Below are 17,442 nucleotides of genomic sequence, written 5' to 3' on the forward strand. Positions count from 1 at the left end.
GGAGCCTCAAGATTTACTTGGGGTTGAGGTTTGGCCAAGAGTGACTTGGGAGGTGCGGGGGGGGGGGTCACCAAGAGTTTGACGGCTGGGAAGGAAATTGAGGACCCGGGGACTGAAAAGGTTGGAGGGCGGCGGTGCCGGCAGGGCAGGGGCTACACAGGTGGGGAGTGGGGGTCTGGAGCAGGCAGCCTGCACGGAGAGACTCGAACTGGGGCCCCGCAGCTCAGGGCGCTGCAGATAAACCACATTCGGTCACTGCGGAAGAGAAGTCATTTCCACACATTTCACTTCCTGAAGCACCAAGCAGACCTCAGAGGACAGCAAGGCCTCTCTCTCCCAGCTCTCCCCTCTCTCCCTGCCCTCCTCTCCCCTCCTCAGCACTTCCCCAGGACACAGGCTTCTCTTGGGGCCTGTCTCCCTCATCAGCTACCCCGAGGCCCACAGGCGGCGTCCCTGACTCACCCGTTCCTTCAGCTCTCCCGCCTGCTCTCAGAGGAGCGCTTCCCTGTTCTTCACATGCGTCTCCACCTCCTCCACCCGCTCTTCTGTTGCTTTCAGCTGTGTTTCATGCGCTTCCTGAACAAGCGGCTGTTAGAGATCAACACCAGTACATGTTAAAAAGAATCATCTCAGGCTTATTTACTTTAGAATGGAAATCAGCTGAAGTGTACAAAATCTGAGCATCTGGCTAACCTTTCATCCACAGGGAGGGATGGTTAGAAATGTCTCACAAGTCACAAAGCTGCATTTCTCACTGTAGTGTGAGCAGATAAGAGACTCTCTGTCCTAGGATTTTAATCCTAAATGACTCAAAGTGGACTTCCCCCAAACATGCTAGTCTTTCTAGAGGATCTTTGACTAAATCTCCTTTGCCAATAATCTGTCCGAGCTTAAATGTCTCTCCAGCACAACGTGTTTGCATAATGCTATAAGGCTCTTCTTCGTTAGAATCTGTGCTTTAGAAATGTCAGATTTTACCCACCTTTCCAATCGTGCACACATTTCTTCCTCACAAAGGCACCTGGCCCTCTGCCCTTCCTCACCCTCCCACTGACCCATGAACTTTGAGGACCCAAATGCGCTTCCCCAGGCTCGCACTTTGAGGTGCTGACTCACTGATGCCTGAGAGACTGCTCTGAGGTGGGAACCACTGCCTCCAGAGGTTGAAAGAAATAGAAGCACAGAGAGTTAAATCATTCACTCAGTTAAATCACTCGGCTCAGGTGGTGGAGCCAGGATCCAGTCCCCTGCAGTGCAGGCTCTGAGCCACTGTTCTGCTGCCCTTTTAAGGCAGCAACTCTGTTTCCACATGTGAGCCTGGCACACAGCAGGGCTCCCCAAGTCCGTGCTGTCACTGTGCTGATCTCTTGTGCAACCAGCACCCCACCACCACCCCTGCTGTTTTTAAACATGCCAAGCACAGCCCACCTCAGGACCTTTGCCCCTGCCTGCACTCCTGAAGAGCTATCCCTGCCCAGGCCTCTCTTGTGGCCCTTCACACGCAGCCCAGAAAACAGGCTGGGGGACTTCAGGGTCGGTCGCTCAATGCCCAACAGCTCCCAGCGGAAGCCGGGTCCTGGGGCTTCCATAAACATCCCACGTGGAGGGAGGGCTGTCAGGCCGTCCTCCCCTTGGCACCAGAGAGCCTACTCGCCCTCCCCGTCACTACCAGCTGGCCCCCGATCCCGGTCCCCACTCACCCGGGCCCTCCTCCTAGAGCCACCGTGCCGCCCGCTGCTCCCCTTCCAGCAGCTGGTGCAGCTCGGCCATGTGGCCTGCAGGCACGAGCTGTGCCACCTCCTCCCACAGCTGCTGCACCCGCTGGGCGTTCTGGGACTGGGCCAGCCGCAGCCTCTGGGTGGCTCCAAACAGCTGCCGGGGAAAAGGTACAGCGGTTGTGGGATGCCTGCCCAGAGCTACAGGGTCACCGCCAGACACAGAAAACTGCATCTCTACCTGGTAGGCCACCCCACAAGGGAAGGGCGTGTCCAGCAAAGCCCACGATCTCTAAAGAGTCTGTTTCTCTGATGCCCATACTCCATTTCCTGGGAGTTCAGACACTAAAGAATCTGCCTGCAATGCACGAGACACAAGATACGTGGATTTGGTCCCTGAGTTGGGAAGATCCCCCAGAGAAGGGCATGGCAACCCACTCCAGTATTCTTGGCCAGAGAGTCCCACGGACAAAAGAGCTTGGCGGGCTAAAGTCCATGGGGTCGCAAAGAATCAGACAGGACTGAGTGACTGACACAAGTCCATTCAGCTGGCACTTCTGCACCCCGAGCGCCTGGAAGGCCTGCCTGCAGCCCTCCCTGTGACCTCGCGCCGGATCCTGGGAGGGTCAAGTTATTCTGTCCTGTTTACCTCCTGGGGTCTTTGCTGGGTTTAATTCCTGCAATAATGCCAGCTGTGAACGGCAGTCTCCCTCTAAAGGTAGAGCTCACGCTCCTGAGATGGGCTGTGGCCAGGGCCCTGGAGATGGTTGCACAGTGTCTGGCGGGGCATGGATGTGGACGGACTCGGCCACCTGCTCCCTGGGCACAGAACCCACGAGATCACTGGCACCAGGCTGTCCAGAGCCTGGCCGCTTTCCCTGAATGGAGCGCCTGAGAGGCCATCTAAACACCGTTTGTTTACACCAAGGGCTCCGGCGGCCTCGTCTGGAGCACATAGAACTGCCCTCTGAGACCCTGTGGACGGGAGAGGCGGCGGCTCCACCAGGGCCCCGATGAAGGCAGGCCAGAGAAGAGGGCGCTGGCCACCCGGGGCAGGGGTGAAACCATGAGCCACAGCCCCACTCCCTCACTGCCCTGTGTCACCACCTGTCTGAGGGGCCACCCCGGGCAGTTTCCCCGGACAGACCCCCAGAGGCTCTCCACACACACAGGTCCAGCAGAGCAGCCCCCATGCTCCTGGGATGAAGAGAGGGGAGGAAGTTTCTCACACACCCTCCACCAGACGCAGCCTCCTCCCCGTGGCTTTAGAGCTTCGGATGATCACTATGCAGTCACTCCAGCCCATGTCTGAGTCCCACACACCTGCCTGGGCGCCTTGCCGCCTCCTGCAGCCAATGCTGTGCTGAGCCCTGAAGCCTGACCACAGGACTCGCCGTCCACTCTCCTCAGCACAGCACAGCCGAGTGCCCCTGAGGCCCTCCTTGTAAAGCAAGGTGTGGGTGGAAGGTGGGCCCGCTCCAGAGAGCCCTGATCGACCACCATGTGAGAAGGCAGGACGTCCCCAGAAGAGAAGTAGGGCCGCCGCAGCCAGGAAGCCAGGGCCTCCATGTCATGGGTGCTGGGGTAGGGCAGTGAGCCCCTCAGACGACGGCCTTACTTCCCTCTGCACACTTTCATCCAGACGTGTTTCGGGGGGTCCTCATCTAACTCACCAAAGGTGACGCCAGCTGTGTCACAGAAGCTGCTCCTGCCCTTGACAGTGGCTGAGTGCTGGGCATCCCCCCACCCCAGCAGGCATGGAAGCCTCTGGCAGCCCACCCCTTCTGCCCACGGGTGGATCTGTCTTCTTCACCTCAAAGGCTCAAACCAGTCCGGCAATTTCTCAAGTTTGCACTACAAACAGGGAAGGGAGCCCCCAATACACAGAGACACCTTGGAGAAAGTGCCTGCCGACAGTAGCGGGCTGGGCCCACAGGGGTCTGCCAGCCCCTCCTAAGACCCTGGACAGGGAGGAGTCCCACATGCAGACAGACCCTTCTGCAACCCAGGCCATCTGACAAGTTACCTCTTACACCAGGTGTCCACAAGCTAAGTCCAGGGGTCAGACCAGGGCCAGGTGGGGAACCTGGTAGCAGGCTGAGCAGAGACACGAGGTGTAGAGGCCCTCTCTCACAGCCCCTTCCCCCTGCAGACCCTGGCCCTCCAAGCACACCCCATGTCTGATTCCACCAGGGGGCCTGAGGCTTTGCAAAAGCTGCTAAAGTTCACACATTTTGCAGGGCTTGCTTGTGAAGCCCCTCACTTTACCTCCAGGCACGTCAGGGCTGTTCCTGGTCTGTTGTGGGACAGGCTGCCCGCCCCTCCCTGCCCCACCCGCCATTCACCTGCAGCTCCTCCCGGAGCATGGCCTCCTCCAGTCCGTGTGTCAGCAGCTGGACGGTGACCTGATTCTTCTTGCTTTGGGCCTGGTGGGTAGAGGCCTCCTCTCAGAGCTGTAGGACCCTGTGGTAGAGCTGGGACAGTTCACCCCTACACTTCTGACTCCGGAATGAAAAGGGAGAAAACACGGGTAGATAAGTTATTGTTTTTTAGCCAGCAGATTCTGGGGGTCCTCAACCAGGGGCACTCTTCTCCCCAGGGGATGCTTGGCAATCTTTGGAGACCATTCTGGTCATCACAGCTGGGGGTGGGGCTGCTATTAGCAACTAGTGGGTGAGGCGCTTGCTCAGTGTCCCCAGAGTGATGGGCTCTCAGGCCACCGGGCAGAGGATGAACTACGATTCATCCCCCAAGAAACAAACGCTGGGCACCAGGAGTGCTCGCACCCCATCAACATCCCATCATCGCTCTGGAGAACTGGCATGATTTTCCCGTTTCTCCCACGGTTATTTCTGACATTATCTTACACAAGTGGAAGGAAAAGAAACCACAAAACCCTGGCTACACCCGAGGCACGTGATTCTCTTCAAAAATCTGATCACTGTCATTAAACACAGCACACTGATGAAATGACCCACTTGCCAGACAGTGGATGCTGGACCCTAGCAGTGCAGCCTGGGATAAACAGCAGCCAGCAGGAGACACAACAAAGTTCATTAATTCCAACTGTGAGTCACACGCCTTCACACAAACCATGTTTTGCTCCTCTGCTTTTTCCCTAGAATTGCTCCGGAGGCTGAGGGTCTGAAGCCCTCTGTGCCTCAGAGCAGGCTTCACGCACAGCTAGGCGGATGCATCACTGTCGCCCCAGGGTGGGTGTCCCCACCTTATCAGCCAGGCTCGGGGAGGCAGGCAGCGGTGGGAAGAGGCAGATGGAACTGCAGGTCTCTCCAGGGTACAGCAGGTGTCTGAGAAACCAGAGGCGACAAAAACACTCCCAGAATGAGTGGGAACACAGCAAGGACACAAGGTCCGCAGGTGAAAAGCTACTATGCTTCTATGTCCTGACAGTGAACGTGCAGAAACCCACGTGAAAAACAAAACACCATTTCCGCTCTGGCCTGGAAAGACCTTGGAAGTCGTCACTCCCACCCTCCCAAGAAGAAGAAAGACAAAGAGCTGAGTAACTGAGAGTCAACAGCTCTTCTGAGATCCATCAGAGAACTGAAGTCACAGGGCAAAGCAATGCTATGAAAACCAGAAAGAAAAACAGGTGAAGAGCGTCACAGCTCACCAGGAGTCAAAGGCTGGAGGCCTACACAGAGTGGCCGCTGTGGGCAGAACCGGGTCCACAAAATTCCCACTGTCTGGAGACAAGGCTTGCAGCAAGTAATTAAGGTTAAATGTGCTCACAAGGTGGGGTCCTAATCCAAGGGGACAGTGACTTTATAAGGAGACACAGTGAGAGGGGGCTCCCCACAAGCCTGGAAGAGCCTCACGGGAACCAAGCCAGCCCCGCCTTGAGAACCTTGGGACAACAAACTCCTGCAGTTTAAGCCGCCTGCTTGTGGTGTTCTGTATGAAGCCTGAGCAGACTAGGACTGCGACTGGTTTGAAGTACACAGAGCATTCTGCTCTCTGCCCTCAAGGGAAACCTCCTTCTTTACCAGAATCAGCGAGGGGAAGGGAACAGCCAAGTGGAGCCCCCTCTAGCTGTTCTCAGTGTCACTCACCTACTGGAGTGGCCAAAATAAGAGTGAAAACACCAAGTGTGGACAAGGATGTGGGGCAATTGGACCTAGCGTACACTGCTGGTGGGAACATAAACTGTTAGTAGCTGCTCTGGATAACAGCTGGGCAATTTCAGATAAAACTAGACATGCAACTGCTGTACAGACCAATTGCTCCCCTGGGCATTTATCCCGTGACATGAAAACCTACATCCACACAAAGACCTGCCTAGGAATATTCTTTGCAGCTTCTGTGGCAGAACCAAACTGGAATCTGCCCAGCCATCTTATAAAAGGTGAGCATTCAGACAAGCTGGTTCCAAATTGGGAAAGGAATACGTCAAGGTTGTATATTGTCACCCTGATTATTTAACTTATATGCAGAGTATGTCACACGAAATGCCAGGCCGCATGAAGCACAAGCTGGAATCAAGATTTCCAGGAGAAATATCAATAACCTCAGATATGCAGATGACACCACCCTTACGGCAGAAAGAGAAGAGGGACGAAACAGCCTCTTGATGAAAGTGAAAGAGGAGAGTGAAAAAGTTGGCTTAGAGCTCAACATTCAAAAAACTAAGATCATGACATCTGGTCCCATCACTTCATGGCAAATAGGTGGGGAAACAATGGAAACAGTCACAGACTTTATTTTCTTGGGCTCCAAAATCACTGCAGATGGTGACCGCAGCCATGAAATTAAAAGATGCTTGCTCCTTGGGAGAAAAGTTATGACCAACCTAGACAGCATGTTACAAAGCTGGCAAAGGTCCATCTAGTCAAAGCTATGGATTTTCCAGTAGTCATGTATGGATGTGAGAGTTGGACCATAAAGAAAGTTGAGTGCCAAAGAACTGATGCTTTTGAACTGTGGTGTTGGAGAAGACTCTTGAGAGTCCCTTGGACTGCAAGGAGACCCAACCCGTCCATCCTAAAGGAAACCAGTCCTGAATAGTCATTGGAAGGACTGATGCTGAAGCTGAAGCTCCAGTAATCTGGCCACCTGATGTGAAGAACTGACTCATTGGAAAAGACCCTGATGCAGGGAAAGATTGAAGGCAGGAGGAGAAGGGGACGACAGAGGATGAGGTGGTTAGATGGCATCACCGAAGCGATGCACATGAGTTTCAGCAAGCTCTGAGAGTTGGTGACGGACAGGGAAGCCTGGCGGGCAGCAGTCCATGGGGTCGCAAAGAGTCAGACACGACTAAGAGACTTCACTTTCACTTTTCAGTATTTACTAAAATAAAAAGAAGAAAAAAATCAACTAGTCATAGTTTTATAAACTGGTTTGCTCTCACCAACTTTCCATTACAAACATACAACACTGAGAGGGATACCACTGCTGAATATGAAGAGTAAATGCTATATGAAACTAAATTCAGAGCAGGGAAACTAATTACAGAAGAGAGCACTTTACCTTGGTTTCCAAATCAAAGTCTTCATCATTTGATGTAGGCCATGAATCAACACCAGGTTTGCTGGAAAACCTTTAGAGCAAAAACATGCACAACAAAAATGAGTGAGTTCATTTCTTTAAACAAAAAAACACAAGTGATAACCAATACAATATTGTACAGTAATTAGCCTCCAATTAAAATGAATAAATTAAAAAAAAAAAAAAACAAGAAAAAAAAAACACAAGCCAAAGTTTGGCTATCTGCGTATTAAATGAAGTTTCTTGACATAATTAAAATTTGGTCTGTTTTAAAAACGCTTTTTTTAAAAAGGAAAAAAAAAGAATTTTTGATGTGGACCACTTTTAAAGTCTTTCTTGAATTTGTTCCAATGTTGATTCTATTTTATGTTTTGGCTTTCGGACCCTGAGGCATGTGGAATCTTCGCGTCCGGAACCGGAACGAACCCACACTGCCTACACTGGAAGGAGAAGTCTTATTACCCATCTTAACCACTGCAATCCCAGGGACGTCTCTAAAAGGTTTTTAATTACCTATTTCTGCTTCCATCTCTCCCAACTATTGAAATATCTACTTCTCAACTGAAAATCGAATTGGTGGATTGACATAACTCTTGTTTGCCCAAACTGGAATAAACCTGATGACTTAAAACAAAGTGGAAAGACATGCTGTCCCTTCTCCATTCTCTGTCCCTAGTTCAGAGACGAAATAAACGGCATCCGTCAAAAACGGCAGTCTTGGTCCTTCACGGCCCCACCCCTCCCCTTTACTCTGGAACAGTACAGGAGTTCTTGGCAATGTCTGAAACTTAAAATGTACAGCAATCAAAGAACTAATTTATACGTTTAACTTATATGCTACACAGTACTTCTCAGTCTCTGCTGAGGGACATGAGAGTGGACCTGGGAGCCAAGCAAGCCAAAGGTCAAATCACAGGTCAACTCATTTTAACAATTCATCAACCTTCAACTGAACCACAGTTGGCTAATTAAGTAACAGTAGTGAGAGGGTAATTGGAGAAGAAAATGGCAACCCACTCCAGTGTTCTTGCCTGGAGAATCCCAGGGACGGGGGAGCCTGGTGGGCTGCCATCTATGGGGTCGCACAGAGTTGGACACGACTGAAGCGACTTAGCAGCAACAGCAGCAGTGACAGGGTAATTGGAGAAGGAAATGGCAACCCACTCCAGTGTTCTTGCTTCCCTGGTGGCTCAGAGGTTAAAGAATCTGCCTCCAATGCGGGAGACGCGGGTTCGATCCCTGGGTCAGAAGATCCCCTGTAGGAGGAAATGGTAACCTACTCCAGTATTCTTGCCTGGAGAATCCCATGGACGGAGAAGCCTGGTAGGCTACAGTCCACGGGGTCGCAAAGAGTCGGACACGACTGAGCGACTGAACAGAACAGAACCAGTGTTCTTGCCTGGAGAATCCCAGGGACAGCGGAGCCTGGTGGGCTGCCGTCTATGGGGTCGCACAAAGTCGGACACAACTGAAGCGACTTAGCAGCAGTGAGACGGTAACAGGTAGGAAGGCCAGGGGTCTTCAAACAGAGGAAACAGCCTGCAAGTGTGAGACATCTTTCTCTCTCTCAAGTGGCAGGACGAAACAAATTAGCGATATTTTTTCTTTTCTATACAAATTTAAAAGGAGGTTCCTCTTAAAATACTGTGTTGCCATAATGACCCCTGGTTTCACCTAAAGCTAACTATTCCCAAACCTTGAGTTAACCAATGCATTTTTCTTATGGAAATGTTGATCTTAAGCTATGTCAATGTACTATGCATTTACCCCAGGCTCTGTCTTCAAGTCAGTTCCACCAAATGGCTCAGAACCTACTTGACAAACCAGTATGTTATACTCAGGTATGGTTCCCCTAATCTATGTAAACGAAACAACTATTTGTATGGTAATGTGCCCTTCTCCAAGATTCAAGTTAATCATTTTATGGCCTGGGATGAATCATCTGGTGTCAAGATTATCCCAAAATGCATCTTATGGGTGAGGGGCCTGGTGCCTTTCTGAGTTTTAAGTCATTCCTTTCTTTCATTAACAGACTGCTAGTGACTATAGAACACCCAGCTGAAGACTAGCTGAGGGGTACTCTTTCTGAAGCCCCCATCTGATGCCTCTGTCAGAAGCTTTCTCCATTTGTCTCCTTTATACTTTAATAAGACTTTATTATACAAAAGCTCTGAGCGATCAAGCCTCGTCTCTGGCCCCGGATTGAATTCTTCTCCTCTGGAGGCCAAGAACCCCATGTCTTTTCTTTCAACAACAAGCTTTCAGTAGGACACAGCTACTTTACAAAGCTGCTGTGATGACTCTGTGAGGTCACAAATGTTAAGCACGGAATGCAGTATCTAACCCAGAGCAGAACGCTCAACAAACATGAGTTTCTCTTCTCCGCGTTCCCTTACTTAAACATACAACTTTAAAACACCCATAAAATCCTACCCGCTTAGAGTCTTCTTCAGAACTCTCATCCTCCATTAAAGAAAAAAGTAAGACACATTTTAAATCAACAAAAGAAAAATACAGACTATTAAAACCTCAAGACTGATGCTCTGCTTAAAAGTATTCTTTTCGGACCATACATGGAGATCACACTAGAGGGAATAGTGATTGTACTATACTAGCAGGCCACTAATGCCTAAGAACCACTCCTCTCCTTTATAGTCATCAAATGCAAAACAAAAAAGAAAGAACTGCTGTTGACAATGACCATAATCCTAACCAAACTCTAGGAGACTGATAGAAAACAGCATCATACCATTAACAGAATCAGCACTATAAGCTGACAATAGCACACTGAAACAGCACAGTGTTTCTGGCCCCCATCGCCTGGAGCATTGAACACAGAATGCAAGTGTCTTGCTGGGACACGACACAACGTCTCTGGCTCTTCAGTTCAGGATGAAAACGCCCAATCGCAGGGAAACTTGGTCTACAGGCACTGAACTTCAGAGCGTGGTGAAACATAGGAAACAAAGTCTTCCTGGCCCTATTTCCAGATGCAAGAGAAGTATGAAAGATGGAGTGAGTCTAGGTTTAGAAAGAATAATCTCTTGAAAGGGACGTGGAGGAGGGCAAACGGGTAAAAGGGGGGTCAACTGGGTGGAAGTACTAAATGTGGAAATCCAAATCATTAGGTTCCCAATAAGTAAGTGATTCTTGTCTTGTGTTTTTAGGTTCCCAGACTATGATGAGCCGTATCCTCAGCTGGTGGACCTGAATTTAGCTGGCAATCCTACTGAAGGACCCTCAGGGGCAGATCAGAAGGGACTATGGCTTTTGGTGTTCCCGAGAGTTGAAAATTGATCCTGATCTTCGCTTTTCCTTTTTGCACGTGCATGACTGTTCACCTCCTTGTCCAAATATGTGCTTTAGGAGAGAAGAGATTTCATTTGCTCGGTATTGTCATAGGATTGATTTCAATCATCTGCCTCTCTGCCACGTTATTTACTTTTTTAACTTTTTTGACTGATGTGATAAGATTCCGTTATCCTGAAAGACCCATTATGTTCTATGCCGTCTGCTACATGATGGTGTCATTAATCTTCTTTATTGCCTTTTTGCTTGAGGACCGAGTCGCCTGCAATGCATCCAGCCCTGCACCCGGCCCTGCACAGTATAAGGCTTCCACAGTGACCCAAGGGTCTCATAACAAAGCCTGGATCATGCTTTTTATGATACTCTATTTTTTTATACTATGGTTGGCAGCATTTGGTGGGTGATTCTTACCATCATGTGGTTCTTGGCAGCTGTGCCAAAGTCGGGTAGTGAAGCTACTGAGAAGAGAGCCTTGCTGTTTCACGCCAGTGCGTGAGGCCTCCCTGGAACGCTGACCATCATCCTTTTAGCGATGAATAACATTGAAGGTGACAGTATCAGTGGTGTGTGTTTTGTTGGCCTCTACGATGTTGATGCCTTGAGGTATTTTGTTCTTGCACCCCTCTGCCTATATGTGGTAGTTGGGGTTTCACTCCTTTTAAGTTGGCATTATATCCCTAAACAGAGTGTGAGTTGAGATGCCATTAGAAAAGGAGAACCAGGATAAACCGGTGAAGTTTATAATCCGGATTGATGTCTTCAGCACTCTGTGTCTCGTACCACTCTTGGCTGTAATTGGATGCTACTTTTATGAGCAAGCTTACCGTGGCATCTGGGAAACAACGTGGATACCAGAATGCTGCAGAGAATATCACGTTCCATGTCCATATCTGGTAAGGGAAACCTTGTTCTAAATTTCAGAATGTTCCGCAGTGAAAAGACCTAATCTTAGGTGTTTGTTTGTTTGTTTTTTTTTAATTCTTCATGAAAAACCTGAACATTAAAATTCTGAAGTCAGGTTAATGAACAAATTTATTGTAGTAAGAATGTCATACACACGTTTCTGTTAACATCTTCCTTTTAAAAGATCACTTTCGTGAGTCCAAGCCATTGGCTTAATTTTAAGCACTTACTTCTGTTATCACAAAGTAGTTGCTTGTTGATTACTCAGAAGTCTGCAGGTCTGAGGGGAAGATGTTGATTAAATGACAGTGTCTGTGGAAATTTTACTTGATACTTAGAACAGGAGTTTTAACAGTTTTGAAAAAAAAATTAAGAGTGCATTTGTACAAACGGTTTCATCTTTTAGTTGGTCTTAGTTTTCTTTTTTGCATACTGAATATTTTGTGAATTACCTTTTAATTTAAAGAGATCAGATAATCATAGAATTTTAGATGTAGAGAGGACCTTCAGTTCAGTTCAGTCGTGTCTGACTCCTTGCGACACCATGAATCGCAGCATGCCAGGCCTCCCTGTCCATCACCAACTCCCGGAGTTCACTCAAACTCATGTCCGTCGCGTCGGTGATGCCATCCAGCCATCTCATCCTCTGTCGTCCCCTTCTCCTCCTGCCCCCAATCCCTCCCAGAGAGGACCTTAGAGATGGTTTATTCAACTTCCCTCTATAATTTAGAGTTCTTAAACATCCATCTCATTTGAGGCTTAGAAATGTTAAGTGACTTGCACACTTTATTAAAGTACTTATGCATTATAGATAACTTCCGTTTACTTGTCTCTTTCCCCTAACAGACAGTGAACTCTTTAAACGCAAGAATACCTTTTTCATATTTTTTCAAAGCATCTATAGGTTAGTAGATGATGGCACTGAGAATGGGAATGTGTAGATTGAGAAAAAAAGACATTTTGAAGACATGTTCCAGTTTTACTGGAAACAAGGAGTGTGTGATTAGCACACAGTCAATTCTCATAAATACTTGATGACTGAAAATACCATTTCCTTTTTTATTTTCTGGCATAAATAATTCTACACAAAATTACATTTTTATTATATTATTACACAAATAATATTATAAATATTAGCTACTGGTTTTTAAAAAACCAACCTATAATTGAGAGACCAGAAAAAATAAATAATTGAAATTTTATTTCATTTCTTGATAGAATTGCTTATTAAAAACACTTAATATGGGTTTTCAGGCCTGAAGGTAAGTAATCAAATTTTGCCTCTGATGAGAGAGAAAGAGATGACTGAATTACAGCATATGCTTCTCCATGTAAGGTTTCTAGGATTCCAAATAGATATTATCTTAGGACTATAAAAGAAATAATGTGTGGCTCTGAAATAATGATCTGAAAAATACCAGACCTCAAACATGTAAATCAGCAAATTAGAGTAGTTGGGACGCCACTATTTTCAGGACATTCCTAAGAATCTTTTAGCATCTTTGGAACCAGTTTGAGCTATACAAAAATCTGTGTGTGTATTCATTTCTTTACAGTCATAGGTTCTATAAGTGTTTTTTATTTCCAACTTACAGAAATAATGTTGGATTTCCAACATCCTAAAAAGAATCGAAAATGGTATAATAACTATAACATAGTTATTAAGCTATAAAGTCTGGGTCAGGAATCCTGGCTTCATATCTGACTCTTATTACTTCCTAGTTTTATAGCTTTAGATCAGCTTCACCTCTTTCCACTTCAATTCCTCATCTGTAGAATGAGTAATGGAATCTCATAGTCATAAAAGAGTAATCGTGTTAGATAGAAATAGTAGTAGAATCTGTCTCCAAGGACCGTCTTTAGGCATCTACATGCAGCTAGGAGTGTGCCTTCTGTATAGTACATGCTCGAATGTTAGTTCTCAGACTCATTTTTTCATTTACTGTTGCTGCTGTTACTGTTATTTACACACACACACACACACACACATACATACATACACTTTGTTTTAAACCATTCAGCACCAAACTTTAAAGTGCCATGTTTCAGTTACTGAGAATATACATGGCACTGTGTGTACCACTAACTTGTTCATTTTAACTGCAGTAGAGAGATTTAATGTACAAATATACTTTAATTCATTGACTCATTATTATTCTGATGGACATGGAGTTTCCAAGTGTTTCACTATCGTGATACCTATCTTCCTTGTACATGACCAAGGATGTTCATGGGGTGGATACCCAAAAGTGTAGTCGTGGCACTTTAACATACAGGCATCTGCAACTCAAGTGGTTATTTCAATTCACACTCGCAGTATAGAGTTGGAATTCCCCATTTGGCCCCGTCTTGGTGTTCTCAGGCTTTTAGGTTTTTGTCAACCTCTGAAACAATATACCTCAAGCCTGTCTTGATTTTGATGTTTATTTTCCTTACGCCTCAGTGTTTTCATATGTTTGTTGGCTGTTTGGGGTTTCTCTTCTGTGATTTGCCAATTTGTTGCCTTTTGTCCACTGCTCTGTCAGGTTATTTGCCTTTGGTTGTTATTCTTAATTCTTTGTCAGTTACTTGCCTCGCAGGTATCTTATCCTGCTCTGTGGCTTGTCTTTTCACTGTGTTTTCTTTGCCTTCTGTGTTTTAAGAAATCCCTCCCTACCTCTGAAAATCATAAAAACGGTCTGCCGCGTTTTTCCAGCAGTTTTTTAAATTTGATTTTTTAATTCACGGCTCTAATCTCTTGAAATTAATTTTTATCTATGTTATGAGGAACAATTTTAGTTTTTCATACGAATGGGGCTTTTTGCACCATGTATCAAAGAGCCCATCTGAATAGTAATGCATTGCTGTAATATACAAGTTCCATTTTTAGCCTCTCATTTACTGCTCTGTTTGAACAACCTTGTTTCAATCCCACATTTCCTCTACCTTATGCTTCTTCAAAATCATTTCAACTGTTCTGGCACTCTTCTGTTTGAATTTTAGAATAATTTCTTCGTGAGAAACAGTTTGTATTTTGTTGAAATGGTTTTAGGTTTTAAATGAATCCGGGGAAAATCTCTGTCTTTGTGATACTGAGTTTTAGTATCTTTTCGTTTCTTTATGTATGTATTCATTAATTTGTTCCTAGGTACCTTACAATTTTTGTTTCAATCGTGAATGAGATCTTTTCTCTGTTACATTTTTCAGTTGGTTATTGCTGGTCTACAGAATGCCACTGATTTTTATATATTGATCTTATACTGAGCGTCCCTGCTGAACTCTTCTGTTAGTTCTGATTGTGTGTACATTCTCTTATGTATTCTTTCTAGAAATCCTGTTGCTGCAGGCGAGGCCAAGTTCATCTCTCACATTCCAGGTCTTATGTTTTAGGTCAGATTGTTATATCTAGACGCATGAGAGATATAGACTGTGATATTAATAGTTTTTCTTTTCTTGCCACGTATTTTTCCTTTTTGGTGTTAAGGATGTAATAGCTTCATAAAGTGGTCTTTTCCTCCTGTTGTTTGAAACAGTTTTCACAATGAATAGGGACTGTCTGCTCTTTGAAAGAGTCGGTATATCATCCTGTAAAAATCCTCTCTCATGGTATCTTTGAAGTAAAGACAGAGAAATTTCATCTTTCCAAACTGAAATTATGCAATTCTCCATTCCTCCCTGTCTCCTGGACTTTGGCAACCATTGTTCTACTTTATTTCTCTATGAATTTGACTGCTCTGGGTACCTCATAATAATGAAACTCAAACACTAGAATTTTAATATGAGTTTTCATTCAGGATTTTACTTCAGAGGAATTTTATACAGACTTGTAAACTGAGCACTAGAGCTATTGAATTCCTATTTGAACAGCCATACATAATTGAATAAGATTTACTATTACTGAGCGTGCCTAAAAGAATGCTTGTCACGTTTTGATGATGATTCCTAGTGAGAGGTTTTTAAAATGTATTAAGCAATGATGTTATCCTTGAGGTAGCCTCCTTAGGTATCTTGGAGAACGTAACATTTGAATATATGTTCCCGTGAATATCAGTGCAGTTTCTTTGTAGTCATTTCTCATTTTAATGAAACTTTCCAATATTTGAAAATGTTTCAGGTAGTTGATCACAATGTTTCTGTAAGGTATAGTTCAGGCGAGGCAGAAAAAGGAAAGACGACCTCAACAGAAGTTCAGTTCAGTTCAGTTCAGTCGCTCAGTCGTGTCCGACTCTCCGCGACCCCATGAATCACAGCACGCCAGGCCTCCCTGTCCATCACCAACTCCCGGAGTACACTCAAACTCATGTCCACAGAGTCGGTGATGCCATCCAGCCATCTCATTCTCCGTCGTCCCCTTCTCCTCCCGCCCCCAACCTTTCCCAGCATCAGAGTCTTTTCCAGTGAGTCAACTCGTCGCATGAGGTGGCCAAAGTATTGCAGTTTCAGCTTTAGCATCAGTCCCTCCAATGAACACCCGGGATTGATCTCCTTTAGAATGGACTGGTTGGATCTCCTTGCAGTATAAGGGACTCTCAAGAGTCTTCTCCAACACCACAGCTCAAAAGCATCGATTCTTCGGTGATCAGCTTTCTTATTCAGGCAAGGAGGGGGCGACAGTCGGCCTAACGACCAGGCTGAGCACTGAGAGGGATCAGGGAGGCTCCATATTTATAGGGAGGTTTGTGGAAGCGATAAGGAAAACGTTAATCAGGCGGGTTGGTTTGGGTATTCTTCAGTTGAGATGGCATTTGTAGTTGGGCAGGGGATGATAAGTCTTCAGGGCAGGTGTAGGGAGTGGAAGGTTTCTGGACAGGGGGTGATAAGTCCCAGAGCAATGCAACTGGCCTGGAGCCATCAGGGTGGGACCTAAAGTTCTGTTTTGTTTTCTCTGAAGTTAGGTGATTCAGCAAGGGCCTTTGAGACTGTTGTTTTCTTTTCTAGGCCCAAAAGACTCCTTCCATTTCAAAATACCCAGTTGGGTTTAAAGTAAATTGCATGTATTTAAGTCACTGATTTGAAGAAAAGTGGGCTTGTGTAAAGTATTTTAAAATATTTAAATGAATGTCCTTGCTGAAAACAGGAATTCACAGCTTGGATTTTAAAATAATTGACACCAACTGTTTTTTGCAAGAACACTTTTTAAACAATGTCTGTTAAATAATTCTAGAGAAAGTACTATTTAATGCCTGAAAAGAGTAGGTCATGAAATATAGCATGAGTTTTCAGAATAATGTATATTTTACAGTTTAAAATCAGTAAAGTTTATTCCTAGAATATGTTTAACCTTATGTGTTATTTGAGTAACAGTAATTTACCAGGTACTTAAGCTTTTTTTTTTTTTTTTTTCTTTTAAAGTAGTTCCTTCTCTTTATTTAGGGGCTTCTAAGAGGCTCCAATGGAGAAGGCAATGGCAACCCACTCCAGTACTCTTGCCTGGAAAATCCCATGGACAGAGGAGCCTGGTAAGCTGCAGTCCATGGGGTCGCGAAGAGTCAGACACGACTGAGCGACTTCACTTGCACTTTTCACTTTCATGCATGGGAGAAGGAAATGGCAACCCACTCCAGTGTTCTTGCCTGGAGAATCCCAGGGACGGGGGAGCCTGGTGGACTGCCGTCTATGGGGTCGCACAGAGTCGGACACGACTGAAGCGACTTAGCAGCAGCAGCAATAGGCTCAAAGCATTTTATGAAAGAGTTACACATTTCAAAGTTTGTTGATATTTCTAGAAAGCCATGCACACGTAATATATTTATTAAAAAAACATGGGGTTTAAAGTCCTGTCTGTAACACTTTGAGTCTCAGTTTCCTCATGTGAAATACAGGGAATACTATGTTAAATACAGTAATATCTACCTCATAGATGGCTGTGAAGATTAAAAGAGAAAATAAAGTTAAGCCTCTTACTAGAATGCCATGCATACAGAAAAATTTCATTATTCTGTTCTTGCAAGTACATAATTGCTGATGTTTAAAAAAGAATTGTTCTTGTATTCTGTATTAGCATCATCATTTTGTCTTTTCAACATTG

General features: G+C 45.8%; 1 protein-coding gene and 1 pseudogene across 8 annotated transcripts in view; one reads left to right on the forward strand and one right to left on the reverse strand.

The window, feature by feature from the left end:
- Positions 1 to 17,442, reverse strand: part of LOC129557803 (putative ankyrin repeat domain-containing protein 20A2) — a 71,324-nt gene that overhangs the window by 36,166 nt on the left and 17,716 nt on the right. For 6 of the 8 annotated variants that reach the window (XR_016035290.1, XR_016035291.1, XR_016035287.1 and 3 more), the window contains exons 3-5: positions 7,206 to 7,275; positions 4,061 to 4,213; positions 463 to 588 (exon numbers count right to left, since the gene is read on the reverse strand). The gene's annotated coding sequence lies outside the window, so the exon portion shown is untranslated. The other 2 variants (XR_016035294.1, XR_016035295.1) reach the window with 2 other exon arrangements.
- Positions 10,579 to 17,442, forward strand: part of LOC148774802 (frizzled-3 pseudogene) — a 69,253-nt pseudogene continuing 62,389 nt past the window's right edge.

This window comes from Moschus berezovskii, chromosome 19, assembly GCF_049115385.1.
Source record: "Moschus berezovskii isolate FMDL1 chromosome 19, NW_MosBer_1.0, whole genome shotgun sequence".
Classification (NCBI taxonomy): Eukaryota; Metazoa; Chordata; class Mammalia; order Artiodactyla; family Moschidae; genus Moschus; species Moschus berezovskii.